The following is a 20000-nucleotide window of genomic DNA, read 5'->3' as shown; positions in this document are numbered from 1 at the left end:
AGAGAGGAGGGAAACAGGGAGTGGGAGAGAGAGAAGAGGGAAACAGGGAGTGGGAGAGAGAGAGGAGGGGAAACAGGGAGTGGGAGAGAGAGAAGAGGGAAACAGGGAGTGGGAGAGAGAGAGGAGGGAAACAGGGAGTGGGAGAGAGAGAGAGGGAAACAGGGAGTGGGAGAGAGAGAGGAGGGAAAACAGGGAGTGGGAGAGAGAGAGGAGGGAAACAGGGAGTGGGAGAGAGAGAAGAGGGAAACAGGGAGTGGGAGAGAGAGAGGAGGGAAACAGGGAGTGGGAGAGAGAGAGGAGGGAAACAGGGAGTGGGAGAGAGAGAGGAGGGAAACAGGGAGTGGGAGAGAGAGAGAGGAGGGAAACAGGGAGTGGGAGAGAGAGAGGAGGGAAACAGGGAGTGGGAGAGAGAGAGGAGGGAAACAGGGAGTGGGAGAGAGAGAGGAGGGAAACAGGGAGTGGGAGAGAGAGAGGAGGGAAACAGGGAGTGGGAGAGAGAGAGGAGGGAAACAGGGAGTGGGAGAGAGAGAGGAGGGAAACAGGGAGTGGGAGAGAGAGAGGAGGGAAACAGGGAGTGGGAGAGAGAGAAGAGGGAAACAGGGAGTGGGAGAGAGAGAGGAGGGAAACAGGGAGTGGGAGAGAGAGAAGAGGGAAACAGGGAGTGGGAGAGAGAGAGGAGGGAAACAGGGAGTGGGAGAGAGAGAGGAGGGAAACAGGGAGTGGGAGAGAGAGAGGAGGGAAACAGGGAGTGGGAGAGAGAGAAGAGGGAAACAGGGAGTGGGAGAGAGAGAGGAGGGAAACAGGGAGTGGGAGAGAGAGAAGAGGGAAACAGGGAGTGGGAGAGAGAGAGGAGGGAAACAGGGAGTGGGAGAGAGAGAGGAGGGAAACAGGGAGTGGGAGAGAGAGAAGAGGGAAACAGGGAGTGGGAGAGAGAGAGGAGGGAAACAGGGAGTGGGAGAGAGAGAAGAGGGAAACAGGGAGTGGGAGAGAGAGAGGAGGGAAACAGGGAGTGGGAGAGAGAGAGAGGAGGGAAACAGGGAGTGGGAGAGAGAAAGGAGAGAAACAGGGAGTGGGAGAGAGAGAGAGAGGAGGGAAACAGGGAGTCGGAGAGAGAGAGGAGGGAAACAGGGAATGGGGGAAGACGAAGCCGGAGTTACTCGATGCCGAACGACGTGGGTGGCGTGTTCATGATTATGCTAATGATTAAGGGGAATTATCTTTAGTGCTAATAAGATTTTTGAAGTAATTCGATCTCGATGCAACGTTTTATTTCCCATTTAAGAAAACTTAATGTTACAAATAGTTTTTTTTTATTATTCCGCTATATACGTAATGCTTAGTCTATTCCGAAGCCAACATCGTTATTATAATGAAAGAAAACGGAGACATTCTGTGATATAATAATGACAATTATCATATAAACTAAATAGTCAGTGGCGGCATAAAACTAGATAAAATGAAATAACTGTCTTAAAAAAGAGTAAGACAGAGAGAAAAAGAAAACAAAAACACATTAGCGACATGAAATGTTTCTCTAGACTAACATTAAGCAAATTACGCAATGCTCTGTTCCGGCGATTTCAACGCTGACGTAAGTAATGTCAAACCGGGCGTGTGATCCCCGTAGACTTCATCGCACGTTCAAATCACGCACACTATGTAACTTTTTCTGAGAGTGAACAAGGTCTTGTTACGTAAAGTCATGACTGAAACTCATCATTAGTAACCTCATCATAGAGAACCATATAACTCATAATAGTAATAAAAACAGCATATATAATGACAAAAAACAGCATATATCATACTAAAATACAACATATATAATAAAACCATAATAATAATAAAAAAAAACATAAAACAAAAAACAAAAAAACAATATACAACTCCACTGTTCCTATCATTAATAAAATCCGAACGTACATTTTGACCGTAACAACCCCCTTTAAGGATATCATTATGCACAAACTACCTGTTAACAATGGCCTTACGAACTCCTTAGGCTGAGTAATGCATCAAGGGAATTCGCTATGACGTCACTCGTAGAGACAACCACAACCGTTGGGAATAAAAGGTCATTAGGATATTAATTTCCTACACTTACTTTTCATCTGATACTTGGATGTCTCAAGGCCGTTTCGGTCTCTCTCTCTCTCTCTCTTTTTTTCTTTATCTCGTTTTCTCTTTCTTCCCTCTTGTTTTGTTTTTTTTCGCTCTCTTTCTCTTTCTCTGTATCAGTTTATGTCTCTCTCTTTATCTGTCTTTGTCTCTGTCTCTATATCCCTTTCTCTATCTCGACATCCATCTATCTCTCCTTCCCCCTTTCTCTTTCTCTCTCTCTCCTTCCCCCTTTCTCTCTTTCTTTCTCCTCCCCCCTTTCTCTTTTTCTCTCTCCCTCCCCCTCTCTCTTGCCCTCTCCCCCACTCGCTTTTTCTCTCCCTCTCTCTCTCTCTATTTGTCTGTCTCTCTGTATGTCTCTTTCCCTCTCTCTCATTTTATTACTCACTTCCACTTTCGCACAATAAAGCACAAACTCCTTCCTTTTAATAAGACGAACTCCATTACTACACTTTCCTGCACTGACTGACAATCATGCCATCCCCTTTCGTTCATTAGGTCGTAAAACCCTAGGAAAACGATAGAGAGAACGACTTTATGGCGTAATACAGCCGTCCCATAACTGGCTCGAAACCCCATGTATTTTTATGGACTTCGGTAACAACCTTTGGCAGGTAATTGGCTCATTAAGGTAATTAGACGGTGCTTCAACAAATTACTTGCATTTCTTTTTTTTTTTACTTTACGTTTCCGTGATGGGTTCAAGTAAATCTATAATGAACTTCGGGGATTTGGTTTATAAGAATGAATCAGTCGAATTGAATTATTATATTGAAGTTATTCTACTGTATGAAACTTAACATCTAATTGCTTGTTCGAGGTTATTAGAGGAACGAGTATAATTCTGAATGTTCTCGTCTGTAATGTTAGTCATTTGGACAATTGATTATTTACTGAATAATGCTATTAAATCATTGCACTTTCAAATACACACATCAGTTCACTTGTTTAATTATTTTACACGTTCATTTAATTTAAAGTTCTTTTTATTACTCATACACTGACTTACACTTTCATGAACCAAGTTGTACCTTATTCACCTACAAATATAAGTGAACAAAAACAACAACAGCAATAATAACAACAACAACAACAACAACAACGATTTACTTACTTTATCGTACTCCATGTTGGTGGCAGGGGGTCGGGGGGGAGGGGGGAGGTGATGGGAAGGGGGGGTAGACTCTTATCACCACCCCATCATTTCTGAAAAAGAACAATAATCATATAATTAGTTTGTGATACTTTTTTATTTGTCTGTTTGTTTTGATAAAACAAATTATTTGTCTTGTTTATTTGTTTTGGTTAAGGTTAAGGTTGTTTCTGGTGGTGATGAGGATAAGGAGGAGGATGACGAAAAGGAGGAAGAGGAGGAGGAGGAGGAGCAGGAGCAGGAGGAAGAGGAGGAGGAGGAGGAGCAGGAGCAGGAGGAAGAGGAAGAGGAGGAGGAGGAGCAGGAGGAAGAGGAGGAGGAGGAGGAGTAGCAGGAGGAAGAGGAAGAGGAGGAGGAGGAGCAGGAGGAAGAGGAGGAGGAGGAGGAGCAGGAGGAAGAGGAGGAGGAGGAGGAGGAGCAGGAGGAAGAGGAAGAGGAGGAGGAGGAGCAGGAGGAAGAGGAGGAGGAGGAGGAGCAGGAGGAAGAGGAGGAGGAGGAGGAGTAGCAGGAGGAAGAGGAAGAGGAGGAGGAGGAGGAGGAGGAGAAGGAGAAAGAGGAGGAGGAGGAGGAGGAGGAGAAGGAAGAGGAGGAGGAGAAGGAAGAGGAGGAGGAGGAGGAGGAGGAGGAGGAGGAGGAGGAGGAGGAGGAGGAGAAGGAGGAGAAGGAGGAGGAGGAGGAGGGGAGGAGGAGGAGGGGAGGAGGAGGAGGGGAGAAGGAGGGGAGGAGGAGGGGGAGGAGGAGGAGGAGGAGAAAGAGGGGAAGGAGGGGGAGGAGGGGGAGGAGGAGGGGGGGAGAAGTAGAAGGAGGAAGAGGAGGAGTGAGGGAGGGAGGAAGGGAGGGAGGAAGGGAGGGAGGGAGGGAGGGAGGGAGGGGGAGGAGGAGGAGGAGGAGGAGCAGGAAGAAGAGGAGGAGGAGGAGGAGGAGGAGGAGGAGGAGGAGGAGGAGAAGGAGGAGAACGAGAAAGAGAAAGAGAAGAAGGAAAGTGAGACGGAGTTGGAAGTGACGGAGAAGATGAAGATAAAGATGATGACAATAAAAAAACATCTAACATCAACAGCAATACCAACGAACACCATCATCATCAATATATAAAGAAAATCCTATTTTCTTATTCCTATGAATTATACAAGTCATAACAAGAATAACACACATCGCGAAAAAACAAAAACAAAAACAAAAACAAAAACAAAAAACAAAAAATACGAAAAAACTAAAACAAAAAACAAAAAACAAAAAAAAAAACAAAAAAAAAAACTTAAAAAATGTCATGCATCTTACATTTCCTCGCGTGGCCTGGGGTGTCACCAACGGCCTCTGTCATATCTGCTATTGTTTTCTCTTCGTAATTTTTTTTTTTTTTTAATCTTATAAAACCGTCAATGTGAAGTAAATTCCAGCAAATTGGTGAAATATACGAGTTAAGAAATAAGAAATATGTTGACGTAGTATCTGTTTTATTTTTTCTCATTCTTTTCCTTCGTTTTCTTTTATTGTTATGTTCTTCCTTCCTATTTCTCCTTTTCTTCAATTTCTCTTTAACCCTATAATCGCGTGAAAGTTAAATAAAATCCGGGACTAAATCAAAGACAGGGGTTGGAGAGATATGACGCTTCACTTTCTTCTCCTTTTTAATGTTTCTCCTTCTCTTTATTATTACTTTTTTCTCCTTCTCTTTCCTTTTCTTTTTCTTCTCCTTCTCCTCCTCCCCCTTCGTTTCTTCTCTTTCTTCTTCTTTGTTTTCTCCTTCTCCTCCTCCCCCTTCGTTTCTTCTCTTTCTTCTTCTTTTTTTCTCCTTCTCCTCCTCCACCTTCGTCTTCTTCTCTTTCTCTTTCTCCTCCTCCTCCTTCTTCTATCTCTTCATCTCCATTCTTTTCTCTTGCCATCCTTTCCACTTTACCTCATCGACAACGTACTTACCTGACATTCTTTTTTATCCTCTATATCACTTGTATATTAAGTCGACAATAATTACTTGCAGACAAACACGAGGAAGCAAACGGCACCTTTTTTTGTAAACTTTGAACTACAAACATGCAATATTGACATCTAAACCAAAAAATTATCTTAATATTCAATACGGTTTTAGAAGAAAAAAAAAATCAAGTGCTCTTTTGAATGGTAAGTAAAAAACCCACATACCTGAGTGTACAGAGTTGAAATTAAAGCCAACCATTTGATATATTAGAATGTTAGTCACGTATTGACAGTCCTCAGTATACACGAACTCTAAATATGCGATATAATTATAAAGAAAAAAAAATCTTCCAGTGATCTTTTCGAAAATATGAGCATATTATAACTGCATATCTAAGTGCATAGCATTGAATGAAAGTAAAAGTTAAAAAAAAAAAAAAACATTCATTCATATTTGAGAACACGCTTTTTTTCTCTTCTGTTGACCACCTTGACGTATCAGGTCCGTGTACGTGCGCGGCCGCCTAATGACCTTCACATAATTACCGGGTAATTACTGGTGAAACAACGCGTGGCTTACAGGGGTGTTTGCACAACGTTGATTTTGTGTGTATAGAAACTTTCACTCCCTCCCTGGTGCAGTGTGTGTAAATGGTTCGGTTTTGAAACAGTATTAAAAACACGATGAAATGACACCGCCTTGTTGATTGCTAAGGCGGTTCTCAAGGTAACAAGACGAGATGAAAATCGTAGAGTGTGGGAAGACACGTGCCGAGATAATACAGTGTTTGTGGTCTGTGCTGGTATTTGGAAAATGGTGTGTATTTGTCAATAAGACATGAAAACATACATACACAAGCGGGTGCACACACAGACACAGACACAGACACACACTCACACACACACACACACACACACACACACACACACACACACACACACACACACACACACACACACACACACACACACAAAACAAGCATCACACTTTATAAAACAAGAAATTTTATTTTCTTAATCAAAGACCAGTGCTTTTCTCTCCCTGCGGTGAATCGGCCTTACAAACAACAGCCAATAATAAGAGAAAAATAAAAAATAGAATAAAAAACTATTACCTCTATAAATAATAACTTCATCACGTACGAGCAACGGAATTTTGTGGAAATCTCACGTTTTCTCGCATAATCGTTTTATGACTGAAAGCCGAGATTCAGGTTAAAGGGGGAAAAAAACAATAATAGAAAATAAAACGAAGAAAAATAAGAAAAATAAAAAATAAATACAATACTTTTTAATTTTTATCATTATCCTTTTAAGTGGAAATATATACAATACCTAAACAAAGTATAACTGATATACAATTGATAAAAACAAAAGTTAGCAGAATCGAATGTCAAACAAATCGAAAAACAGGTCAGTGACTCCCAACTTAATTACAGCAAAATAGTGACAAGAATAACTGAAGAACTTAACCGGAATTCAACGCGAATAATAATAACTTATGAGATAGAAAATAGTTCAACAGGAGCTTTTATACCTTAGGAAATTGGTGAGACTTATCATAAAAGAACAAACGAAAACTAATATCTAGATTAACCTAATAAGAACATAAATGACAGATGGACTTAGCGGAACATTATAGGAATGTTATATTCAGTAACAAGCAAATTACCATTTTCTCTGTCTCCTTCTGTTTCTCGTTCTCCTCTTTCTCATTCTTCCTCCTCCTCCTCATCACTATCATCATTTACTCCTCCTCCTCACCACTATCACTATCACCATAACCATAACCATCACCATCATCATCATCAACACCATCATCAATATCATTATCATCACCATAACCATAACCATCACCATCACCAACACATCATCATCATCATCATCACCACCACCACCATCAATATCATTATCATCACCATAACCATCACCATTATTATCACCATAACCATCACCATCATCACCATTTCAAAAATAAAATGTTCAAAGGTTCTTCCTCACTAACAATGCATTAAAACAACAGCTTCGAAGACTTGGCTGTACAGTACATAATCTTGCATTCTCTGTGCATTACATAGTTCCTTTCATGGTCATGCATGAATCATGCAGAGAGCCAATAGAGTTATGCATGCAAGAGAAGTTGCTTTTTACGTCACCGGTTTAAGGTCCTATATATTTTTTAAAAATCTTTTTAATTTTTAGTTCTAGTTTTTTTCAAATTTTTTATTGTATTATTATTATTTTTTATTTTCGTATTTTTTTAAATTATTATCGTGCGTTCCTATTATAATTACGTTCAGTTATCTGTGGGTTGTACTGCCCTTTCTTAAGCCTGACGCGGTCTAATTTCTCGCTACATATATTTTTTTCCCTTAGGATTATCTTGTCCGTTGAATGAACATTTATTTCTGAGTGAAGGCGTTGTCTTCGAGATAATTGTTTGGATATTACGGTAAAGAATAATTATATAGGGATGGTAACTCTTCCAACAAGCGATGCATGGACATGTACGTATACGCGAAGATACGCATATATGCACGCACGAAAACAGAAACACAGACACACAAACACACACACACACACACACACAAAACAGATCAGTACAAACACAAACAAATCATACAAACCAACAACCCAACCCCACTCACGAAGACACCCTCCCTTCCCCTACCCCCCCTTTCCCCCTCGTCAGGATCACTGTGCCTGCCTTAGTCACTTCCTCAGGCCGTTCCTTGTCACGTGATCAGGCATGACCAAGCGTACGGCGGCGTCACGTTCATGGCTTGATCCCGTTTTCTGTGAGATTCTTATTTTCTTTTTTCATTTTTCTACGTTTTCTTTCTAATTTTTATTTAGAGGGGAGTCTTATCTAATTGAGTATAAGTGAGGGTTAGTTTTAAGATATTTGCCTTTTTGTTTTTAAGAGTGTGTTTTTGTTTTGTTTTGTTAATAAGGGAAGATTTGGATCTATAGATATATTTCCGCCTTGGATTAAAAAAAAAAAAAAAACTGATTATGCGGAATAAAATAGATATCAAAAGTGTTCAAAAGGAAAAGTTACCTGATCTCACCTTAAAGGCTATTAAACCCTTTACCGTGACTAACATTAGCGTAAAACGAGCTTAGATTTACCGTAAAAAAACGAAAGGTTACCGAAGCTTCAGATATGAAGAAATAAATTAATGTAAGATTATGACATATAACATATAACTACTAATACAGATGCTTATGAATTACATACAGTTACTTGTACTAATAAACACAGCCAAGAATATACCTAAATAAAGAGATATATGAATATGGATACATAATGTGAATATTAATACGTGTCCATATACACACATGAACGACAAACAACTCTGCAATGTGTTGATACTATGGAAGAAAATAAACACTTTATACACATCATTTGTTCAATAAATTTAGTTTGCATCTAGTGTTATAAATATACAGACAATATGAATAAAGATACAGTTACATATGTTTAAAAAAACGACTCATTTCCTATATTATTTCAAGGTGATTCAACGAGATACAGAACAAAGTATTACAGATAAAATAAATAAATAAAAATATGCACATATAGGTATTCTCATTTAAATTTCAAAACGAGATATTCATGTATTTCATCTTGAACGGTTTTTATACGCCGTTATGGAAAAAAAACAAAAAAAAAAACATACATAATAATCATACAAGCATAAAAAAAATCCAATAAATAGATAACCAACACAATACAAAAAATCAACAATAACTAAAGGAACAACAAATACATAAAAAAAATAAAAAATACAAAATAAACTCGTAGTCTGTCACACCGTCTGGTCGTTACGGTCCTGTGGAAGTTATCCGGACTCGCCCATAGATGGCGTTGCTTCGCGATCCAGTTGCCACGCGGGTCACGCCTGAAGGTCCTCGTCATTTATTTATTCATTGCGTTGTTATTCATTATTACTTGTTTATTACGTCGTTTCTCATTATTACGTTGTTATTTATTATTAAATTTTTATCTTTTCTCATATTATTGGTCATTCTTTCATTGGTTCTTATGACATTACTATTTATCATTACATATTTTTAAATTATTTATTATTATAATATGATTCATTAGATTATCACATACAGTCACTCTTAATTTATTATTAATTTATTGTCTTTTACTCCTATTTCATCGAGTCGTATTCCTTTGTACGTCTGAGGAAATACAGAAATGGAGTTATGTGTCCGTTTATGTGTATGCAGTTATATGGAAATGCACAGGACAGTCGTGCATACTTAAAACGGACAGAACACGTGTACACACACACACACACACACACACACACACACACACACACACACACACACACACACACACACACACACACACACACACACACACGCACACATAAAACCAATTTTTCCTTCTCCTAAATCTATTCTCTCTTCCTCCTCCCTCCCCCCACCCCCCCTCCTCGCCCCGAATAATCTTCCTCTTCCTCTTCCTCTTCCGCAAACTTCATCTTCCATTTTCTTTCACACTGCAAAGAGGAGGAGGAGGAAGAAGAAGAAGAAGAAAAAACCGTTTTATTTATTTCCCTTGAATACATTTCTTTTCCCGTTTTCTGTTTCTCACTCTTTCGATCTTTCTCGTTTTCTTTCCTTTTTTTTCTCTCTATTTACTCTTCTGTTTCTGTCTTTGTCTTCTTCTCGTCGATTTCTCTTCTCTTTGTTATTTCTTCTTTTTATCATTGTATTACCCTTTTTCCTTCATCCTGTCTAATATTTCTGACAATATTAATATATATATATTATCGAATTCCTCTGTATAAGTTCTTTATAACTTTCATGCTTAACGAATTTTATCATCCTACGTAATTGCCATTTATGTAAGAAATAATGACCGTTATTGGTAACGGCATAAAATCCATTTGAATTTGAATTTAAAATTTGAATTCCCGTAACCGTTCCCTTAATTTCCCAGAAAAAAAAGCTTCTTCCAAATGACTTTCTCCTCCTCTCCCACTTCCTCTTTCCCTTCCTCCTTGAGGTCTACCCTTCCTCTCTCTCCCTCCCCTCCCCCCTAACCCCCCCTCCCCCCACTCTAACCACCATCCTCCCCCCTCCCTCCCCCCCCTTCTTCCTCCCTCCATTTATTTTTAATTGTCTCGAAAACTACATCCTGTTTATCGACCTTTTCTCTTCTTCCTTTCTTCCTCTTCCTCTTCTTCCTCTCTCCCCCTTTCCTCATCTCCACGGGGGTCTTGGGGTCGCTTCCCCCCCCCCCCCAATTTCTACCCCCTTGGGCACAAGAGGAAAGGCAAAATAACGCCATTGTAATATTTTGTAAGATATTCGATAAAAGATTTATGATAATTAAAAGAAATTTCAACATGAAATACAAGGTTTGAGATAATTTGGGGAAGGTTGGATAGGGTGAGATATAAGATATTTGATATAATATAGAAGATCATTTGAGTAAAACAAGATGGTTATATTTAAATATGGTGAGATATACATATATATTCAAATGTTTTAGGATCTATATTTAGATAAGACGAGATATCTATCTAAATATGATAAGATATTCATATTGAAATATAACTTGGGTAAGAATAGAAATTTACATTTGGATTTGATAAAGATTCAAGATATCTGACATAAGATACAAGATATTTGTAAAAGATAAGAATTTATAATGAGATATATCGTATACCCGAGCGCATCTGGGGCCAGAGTACAGAGGCGACTGAAAAACGTACTGTACTTACAATGCTGGTGGGTACGTGAGAGATGTTTCGAGTGCATTACGTACGTGTTTGTGAGTACGCCGTAAAAAAAAGTACGTGCGGTGAGTGGAAGGTATTCAAAAGGGGGACATGAAACAAACAAACAAACAAACAAAAAAAAAAACACTGAACAAAACTGAAAAAAAACTATATTATTTTCTTCAGAAAACCGAATGCACAGACTGTCGTCAAGATTAGTTACTTTAGTACAAAACAAAAAAATAAAAAATAACAAAAACAAAAACAAAAATCAGAAAAAATTAAGATCAGCTGTTCGAATGCAAAACAAAAACAAAAACAAAACAAAATAAACAGAAAAATCTAACAAAAACAAATGAAAAAAACAAAACAAAACCTTGAGAGATCAGTTGCCTGAATGCAAAGCGTGAGAGTGAAGTTGAAAGCACGAAGACACTCCCGGGCCTTTGTCTTGGGAGGAAGGGAGACGGAGACAGTTCGTGACCGAGGGAGGAACGGTGGAGAAAGAAAGAGAGAAAGAGAGGGAGGAAGAAAGAGAAGAGACGGTGGAGAAAGAAAGAGAGGGAGGAAGAAAGAGGAGAGACGGTGGAGAAAGAAAGAGAAGGAGGAAGAAAGAGGAGAGACGGTGGAGAAAGAAAGAGAGAAAGAGAGGGAGGAAGGAGGAGGGACGGTGGAGAAAGAAAGAGAGGGAGGAAGAAGGAGGAGGGACGGTGGAGAAAGAAAGAGAGAAAGAGAGGGAGGAAGAAGGAGGAGGAACGGTGGAGAAAGAAAGAGAGAAAGAGAGGGAGGAAGAAAGAGGAGGAACGGTAGAGAGAGAGAGAGAGAGAGAGAGAGAGAGAGAGAGAGAGAGAGAGAGAGAGAGAGAGAGAGAGAGAGAGAGAGAGAGAGAGAGAGAGAGAGAGGATTAGGACAGCGACAGAGAAATGAGGAAATAAACACACACACACACACATTATATTGAGTAGACATTATGCGTTTTGTCTGAATTTCTATTTGCAGAAGAATTGAAGAAGGCAAAAAATGAGATAAAAAAAAGTGTAAAAAAAAAGAGAAAAAAAATACACATTCGACTTTAAAATCATAAAAAAAATAAAAGAAAAAAATCACACTGGGGTCATAAAATCACACCTTTACTCGCCAAAAAAATGTGTATTTCTATGAGAATTCCCCCACGAGTGATGTCATTCATTACAACCTTTGATTAAATTCCATTAACCTCCCCTTCTCTCCTCCCCATCCCCGGTCCCACCCACCCTCTCACCCCCCCCCTACCCTATACCTCTATATCTTTTAATCGAGGAAAAGAGTATTGTATTTCTACAGGGAAAATATCCCATCAGGACAAATAATTCGCGAGCAGATCTTATTCAATAAAATCATCGGATATTGGATGTCATCAACCTCCTCCTCCCCCCCCTTCCCTCCACCGCCTCCACCCCCCCCCCCCAGCTCCTTCGCGTCACAGTACCCGATGACCTCGAGAACTTAAGGGTGCTCCCCCCCCCTCCTTCCTTCCTTCCATCTCCTTCCCCTCTCTCCCTTCCTCCCCCCCTTCCCTACCCCCTCGCTGTTGCAACTCTCCCCTCCTTTCTAAAATCCTCTCCTTCCCTCCCTCCCTCTCTTCCTATCCCCTCGCTGTTTCATCTCCCCCCCTCCCTCCTTTCTATCCTCCCTCCCCCCTCTTTCTTCCCCTTCTCCCCCTTTATTTCAACCCTCCCCCCCCATTCTTTTTACCTCCTCCCTCTTCCTCCTTCACCCTCTCCCTCCCTCCCTCCCTCCTTCACCCCCCTTCCTTCCCCGCTTTCATCTTGTCTCCTCCCTCCTCCCTTCCCTCTCGCCCCCCCCCTACCCCCGGGCCCCACCTGGTATGGATGTTCAATGGCGAATTTTAGCGGTCGATTTTTCTGCCATAATGTCTGGCTTTGGGCTCCCTTGGAATGTAGTTCAAATGCTGCTAGGAGTGGTTGTGGTAGTGCTACTATCAACGTTATTGCTATTATGATAATTATTGTATTATTACTATTATCATTATCATTGTTAACATAACTATCATTATCATTATTCCTGTTACTATTCCCATTGTCATTATTATTGTTGTTACTATTACATTATCATCATTATCATTGTTATCATTACTATTACTATTATTATTTTTATTATCATCATTATTACTATTACTGTTGTTATTATTATCATTATTAATAATATCATTATCAACATCCTCATCAGTTTTACTACCAATATCCTTTTCTCTTTCCTCTCCTTCTTCATTTTTCCTTTCGTTATCTCTCTCCTCTTCTCTCTCCATTCCTCTTCGCTCATTCGTAAATCAACGCGATGTTCCGTCTGTAACAGACTCTAAGGACGAATTTATAATGAAGAGAAAATCAGCCGTGACCTTTACGACTAATATTGAAAACACTTGGTCGAGATTTCGGTGTCAAAAAAAAAAGAAAAAAAGAAAAAAGAAAAAAAAATGATATGAAAAGAAAAGGAAAAGAGAAGAGCGGAAAATTATCATTTATTCTATTTGCATAACCTGATTGTTTACGGTAATATGGAAATGATTTGAATAATTTAAAACTTTTCTCGTTTAATATGTAGGATGTTTGTTATTTCATTTCTTAACCTCGAAATATGTTGAGAATTCTTTTAATTAAATGCTGAATTATGAGATATAACGTACATACATACACAGATACAAACATACATATATACATACGTACATAGAAACACGCACACACACGCACACACACACACACACACACACACACACACACACACACACATACACACAAACACACAATCACAAACACGCACGCACGCACACACACACACACACACACACACACACACACACACACACACACACACACACACACGACAATAATGACATACAGCAGAAATATATAAAGAGAAATAGGAAGAAAAAAAAACATTTAATTAGTTATCCATCCACTTCCTCGTTCCTTCTTTCTTAAAACTCAAACTCTACGGTTCTGCTTTCTGGATAAAATATCTTTCTCTCTCACTCTTTCACTTTCTTCTTGATTTCCGTTTATTTTTCTTATTTTTATTCTTTCTCTCTGTCTCCTTCTCTTTGTCTGTCTCTCTCTCTTTCTTCCTTTCTATCTTTCCTTCTCTCTCTCTTTCTTTCTATTTTTCCTTCTCTCTCTCTCTGTCTCTCTCTCTCTCTCTCTCTCTCTCTCTCTCTCTCTCTCTCTCTCTCTCTCTCTCTCTCTCTCTCTCTCTCTCTCTCTCTCTCTCTCTCTCTCTCTCTCTCTCCCCTCTCTCTCTCACTTCTGTATTTACTCTTTTTGTTTTCTATTTTTTTTGTTTTCTATTTCTTGTTTACGTGTCGCTGGTCTCTACTTCCCCGGTAAACCTGTTTTTTAGATAAGGCTGTTATCTTTAAAGTTATCTTAAGCCTTGTTCTTCTCGCCTTTGAGATGAGATGCCAAGTAGAATATATATTACTGAATTAAATCTTAATAAAGCACGCAAAATGACAATAAAATAACAAACGAAAGTCAATAACAAATAGAATAAGAAATAACATAGCGAATAAAATGACAAATACAATAACAAATGAAATAACTAATAAGATAATAATTAAGATAAATAACGAAAGGCAATCACGCATGGCATTCGGCTGACCTACTCTACTATATGGTAATATACGCTTCATTGATTTTTTTTTGTCACAAATATCGGAATTTCGAATAAAAACCGGAACGTTTCTCTCTCTCTCTCTCTGTCTCTGTCTCTCTGTCTCTGTCTCTCTCTCTCTCTCTCTCTTTCCTCTCTCTCTCTCTCTCTCTCTCTCTCTCTCTCTCTGTCTCTGTCTCTGTCTCTGTCTCTGTCTCTGTCTCTGTCTCTGTCTCTGTCTCTGTCTCTGTCTCTGTCTCTGTCTCTGTCTCTGTCTCTCTCTCTCTCTCTCTCTCTCTCTCTCCTCTTTTTATCTTTCTCTCTTTCTCTCTTTCTTTCTTTATTTCTCTCTTTATCTCTCTTCAATAGTTTTAATTTCTCGTTTTTCTTCCTTTCTCCCTCCCCTTTCCTTCCTTCATTTCGCTTCTATCTCTCTCCAGTCTTTTATTTTTCTTTACCCTTACCTCATTCCACTTAACAATTCCTCCATTCTTCATCTTTCCTCCTTCGCATTCCTTATTTTTTCTTCTTCTTTCCTCTCTCCTCCTTTCCCCTCCCTCCCCTTTCCTCCTTCCCATTCCTTCCCCCATTCTCTCCCTCCCTCCTCCCCCTTTTCTTTTCCCTTCTTCCCTCCCCATCCCTCCATCTACACCTTCCCCAATCCTCCTCCCTCCTACCCCTCCCCTACCCTTCCCCCAATCTTCCTCCCTCTCTCCCTCTCTCCCTCCTTCCCTCACCCTCTCCCTCCTTCCCTCCCTCTCTCCCTCCTTCCCCCCTCTCCCTCCTTCCCTCCCCCTCTCCCTCCTTCCCTCCCCCTCTCCCTCCTTCCCTCCCCCTCCCTCCTTCCCTCTCTCCCTCCTTCCCTCCCTCCCCCTCCTTCCTTCTTCCCTCTTCCCCATAAAAGTATCACGATGAACGAAAGCGTGTCAGTCACAAACCACAGACTAGCGATTGGCAAGAGGCAGTGAAGCATGACAGGCAACGAGGAGCCATCTGTCATACGTGAAAAAAGGGGAAAAAAAGATAGGAAAAAAGAAATAAAGAGAAATAAAAGGGAAAAAGGGGGGAAAAAGGAAAATAGAGAGAGAGAGAAAAGAAATATAAAAGAAACAAAGGAAAAAAAGGAAAACAAATAAATAAAAGGTAAAGTAAGGAAAAATCAAAGAAAGAAAAAGAAAAAGGGGGAAAATAAATAAAAGAGAAAAAGAGACAAAAAAAAAAAAATGAAAGAAAAGGAAAAAAAAAAAAAAAACATACATATATACACACGCGACTAATTTGTATGTCTACATACCTATCTATCGATCGATTCGATCTTTCAATAGCCCTATAGGACCAATACAAAATGGCAGGGAAATAATCAGTCGCAAGTCGCAAAAAGCTGATTCGTAATAAAAAAAAAAAAAAAAAATCGTAGTTTAGACGAAGAGACGGCCAAATGCTCCCCACCCCCTCTTCTCTCTCTCCTTCCCTCTCTCTCTCTCTCCTTCCCTCTCTCTCTCTCTCTCCCTCCTTCCCTCCCTCTCTCCCTCTCTCTCCCCTCCCTCTCTCTCTCTCCCCCCCCCTCTCTCTTTCTCCCCCCTCTCTCTCCCCCCCCTCTCTCTCTCTCTCCCTCTCTTTCTCCCTCTCCTTTCCTCTTTCTCCCTCTCTTTCTCACCGGATATACCAATTTTCCTTTCCTCCCAACCCAGGACCCTAATTCCAGTGATTTGAAATGACCTAATCACCAACTCAGTCAACGCCATAATGGCACCGGTGATTTCATGGTAGTTTAGTTCCATAATGGGAAGATGCTTGTAATAAATTCGCTTGTTTAGATAAGCTGCGAGAAGTTCTGTGATTTAATTTACCCTCGGTTATTGTCCCATGTCTGATCGGTGTTGAATAAATATATTTCATTTCGAGTTTTATTCAGTTGAAGCAGATGTTGATGGTGATGATGATGATGATGATGATGATGATGATGATGATGATGATGATGATGATGATGATGATGATGATGATGATGATAACAATAATAATAATGATAAACAATAATGATAATTGATGATAATTAAAATAGATAATGATTAAAAAAAAAATACAATTCATCAAACGAAACAAACACAAACAATGAATCGATCCACAAACAACTACACTCTTACACCCACAGACACGAACATATTTCAAGACACTGAACATTAGGAAATATTAACAGAAATTCCAACAGGCGTCGCTAATTGTCATCTGTGAGTCAATACCTGGAAATGTGACCAACGCAGATCCGGTTAAAAAAAGAGGGATGGAGAGAGGGAGAGGGAGAGGGAGAGGGAGAGGGAGAGGGAGAGGGAGAGGGAGAGGGAGAGGGAGAAGGGGAGGGAGAAGAAGAGGGAGGGAGAGAGGGAGGGAGAGAGGGAGGAAAAGGGAGGGAGAGAGAAAGGGAGAGGTAGAGAAGGAGAGAGAGAGAGAGAGAGAGAGAGAGAGAGAGAGAGAGAGAGAGAGAGAGAGAGAGAGAGAGAGAGAGAGAGAGAGAGAGAGAGAGAGAAATGGAAGAAAGAGAAAGACATCAACAGAAACAGGACAGCCAGAGAAAAAGAAGAAGAGACGAGGACTGACAGACGGAGAGAACAGCAGCAGCAAAAAAAAAAAAAAAAAAAGAAAAAAAAAAAGCAGCAGCAGCAAACATGCAATCGAAAATTTCCTCATATTGCATGCACGACGAATACCGATCAAAGACACCAAAATGCTACTCGTCAGTCACGCCGGAGCCGAGCACATTCCGAGCGTGTCCCGCCCCCCTTTCACCACTCCCTCCCCCCCCCTTTCCCCCCACTTCCCTCCAGCTCCTCGCTTCTCCCTTGACGGAGAGTGGGGGGAGTATATATATATATATATATATATATATATATATATATATATATACATATATACACACACACATATATATACATGTACACATATATATACATGTACACATATATATACACATGTATGTATATACACACACATACACACACACACACACACACACACACACACACACACACACACACACACACACACACACACACACACACACATATATATATATATATATATGGAGAGAGAGAGAGGGAAAGAGAGAGAGAGAGGGAGCGAGAGCGCCAAGGAGCCCGGTCGGCCGAGGGAGGAACGCGTCGGAATTCGAAGGCGTCGGCGACCGAGAAACCCGACGGCCTCCGCGAGTCGGGTCTGAGACGCGGCTTCGGCGCATTCCGGCGGCGGCGGCGGCAGGGGGGGGGGGGCTGTCTGTCGTAGCCGTTGTTGTAGTCTGTCGTAGCCTTTCCGTAGCCTCTGACGTAGCCTTTGACGTAGCCTATTCGTAGCCTTTAACGTAGCCTTTTCGTAGCCTCTGACGTAGCCTGTGTCCTATTTTTTGCCGTGTGACGGATCCTTTGCCGCAGCCTCCGCCGTAGCCACTGAGGCCGCTGCTACCTGTGCGTCGCCACAACTCTCCCTCCCTCCCTCTTTCCCAACCCCTCCCCCCCTCCTCCTCCTCCTTCTACCTCCTGGCCTATCATCCTACTCACTTCACGGCCTCCTACTGCCCCCCCTCCTCCTCCTCCTCCTCCTCCTCCTCCTCCTCCTCCTCCTACTCCTCATACTGCCTGCCTCCCTCCTTCCCAGGTCTTCCTTTCATGTCTATCTTCCTCGTTCTCTTCCTTGCCTAATCCTCTCTCCTTACTCCCTCCCATTCTTCCTACCACCCCTCCTTACCTATCTATCCGTCTCTCCTTCCCTCTCCCCCACTCCCTTGCTCGCCCTCCCTCCCTCCCCTTGCCTCCCCCTTCCCTCCCCTCCCTCTCCTTGCCTCCCCCTCCCCTCCCCTCCCTACCTACATCCTTAACTCCCTCTTCCTCCCCTCCTTACCTATCTACCTGCTACTCCCCATCCCCCCCCCCCCCCACACTCTCACGACCTCACAGCCACCTTGCCTGGCCGACCTGACCCACATTTCGGGAGTCCAGCCGAGGGATGGGGGGGAAGGGGGGAAGGGGCTAGGGGAAGGGGGAATGGGCTAGGGGATGGGGGGAGGGACTAGGGGAAAGGGGGGAGGGCCTAGGGGAAGGGGGAAGGGGAGGAGGGACGAGGGGAGGGGGAAGTGGAGAGAGGAAAGGGAGGAGGGGGAAGGGGAGGAAAGAGGAGATAAAGAGGGGAGGAAAGAGGAGATAAAGAGGGGAGGAAAGGAAGGAAGGAGAAACAGAGAGGGGAAATGAGGAACGGAGGGAGTGGGAAATGGGGAAGGGAGAAGAGGGTAGAAAGAGTAAAAGGGTAGGGAGAAATGGTGGAGAGAGAAAGAAAGAGAGAGAGAGAGAGAGAGAGAGAGAGAGAGAGAGAGAGAGAGAGAGAGAGAGAGAGAGAGAGAGAGAGAGAGAGAGAGAGAGAAAGAGAGAAAGAGAGAAAGAGAGAAAGAGAGAAGAGAGAGAGAGAGAGAGAGAGAGAGAGAGAGAGAGAGAGAGAGAGAGAGAGAGAGAGAGATGGAGAGGAGATAAAGGAAAGGAAAAGAGAAGGAAAACACGGGAAAATACGCATGGGATGGCAAGAGAGAGGGAGGATGAGAGAGAGAGAAATGAAATAAAAGAAGGAGGAACGAGATTAGTGCAGACGGAGAGGGAAAAGGAAGAGAGAGAGAGAGAGAGATGAATTGAGGAAGGACGAGGAGGCTGGAGGAAAATGGACCGTGTGTGGTTAGCTTCGGCGTGTCGTGTGCGTATTTTGTGTGTGCGTATCGAAAGACAGCTGTTTCGTTTCATGTCGCGTATGTATTTAGTGGTTTACAATACGACTTTTACGTATTGTGTGTCAATGTGTGTTTGTGTGTATGTGTGTATGTGTGTATGTGTGTATGTGTGTATGTGTGTATGTGTGTATGTGTGTGTGTGTGTGTGTGTGTGTGTGTGTGTGTGTGTGAGGGAGGGAGGGAGGGAGGGAGGGAGGGAGGGAGGGAGTGAGTGAGTGAGTGAATGAGTGAGTGAGTAAGTGAGTGAGTTAAGTGAGTGAGTGAATGAGTGAGTGAGTAAGTGAGTGAGTTAAGTGAGTGAGTGAATGAGTGAGTGAGTAAGTGAGTGAGTTGAGTGAGTGAGTAAGTGAGTGAGTTAAGTGAGTGAGTGAATGAGTGAGTGAGTAAGTGAGTGAGTTAAGTGAGTGAATGAGTGAATGAGTGAGTAAGTGAGTGAGTGTTTGCGTGTTAGTAAGCGTGTCAGTGTTTGCGTGCGTGCGTGTATGAGCATAAATATGAATGAATGAGACTGTGACAGCGACCATGCATTGCAACGCGAGTGTAAATATGGCTGTGTGTAGACATGTACGTGCGTTTACGAGCGCGTGTACGCCCATGTACGTAGTACCACGAGCTCCAAATTCTGGAAGTCACCTTGACGGATAAGAATATGAATTAGAATAAG

The sequence above is a fragment of the Penaeus chinensis genome, chromosome 11 (assembly GCF_019202785.1).
Source record: "Penaeus chinensis breed Huanghai No. 1 chromosome 11, ASM1920278v2, whole genome shotgun sequence".
Taxonomy (NCBI): domain Eukaryota; kingdom Metazoa; phylum Arthropoda; class Malacostraca; order Decapoda; family Penaeidae; genus Penaeus; species Penaeus chinensis.
The sequence above is the reverse complement of the archived record's forward strand: the minus strand, read 5'-3'. Positions refer to the sequence as shown.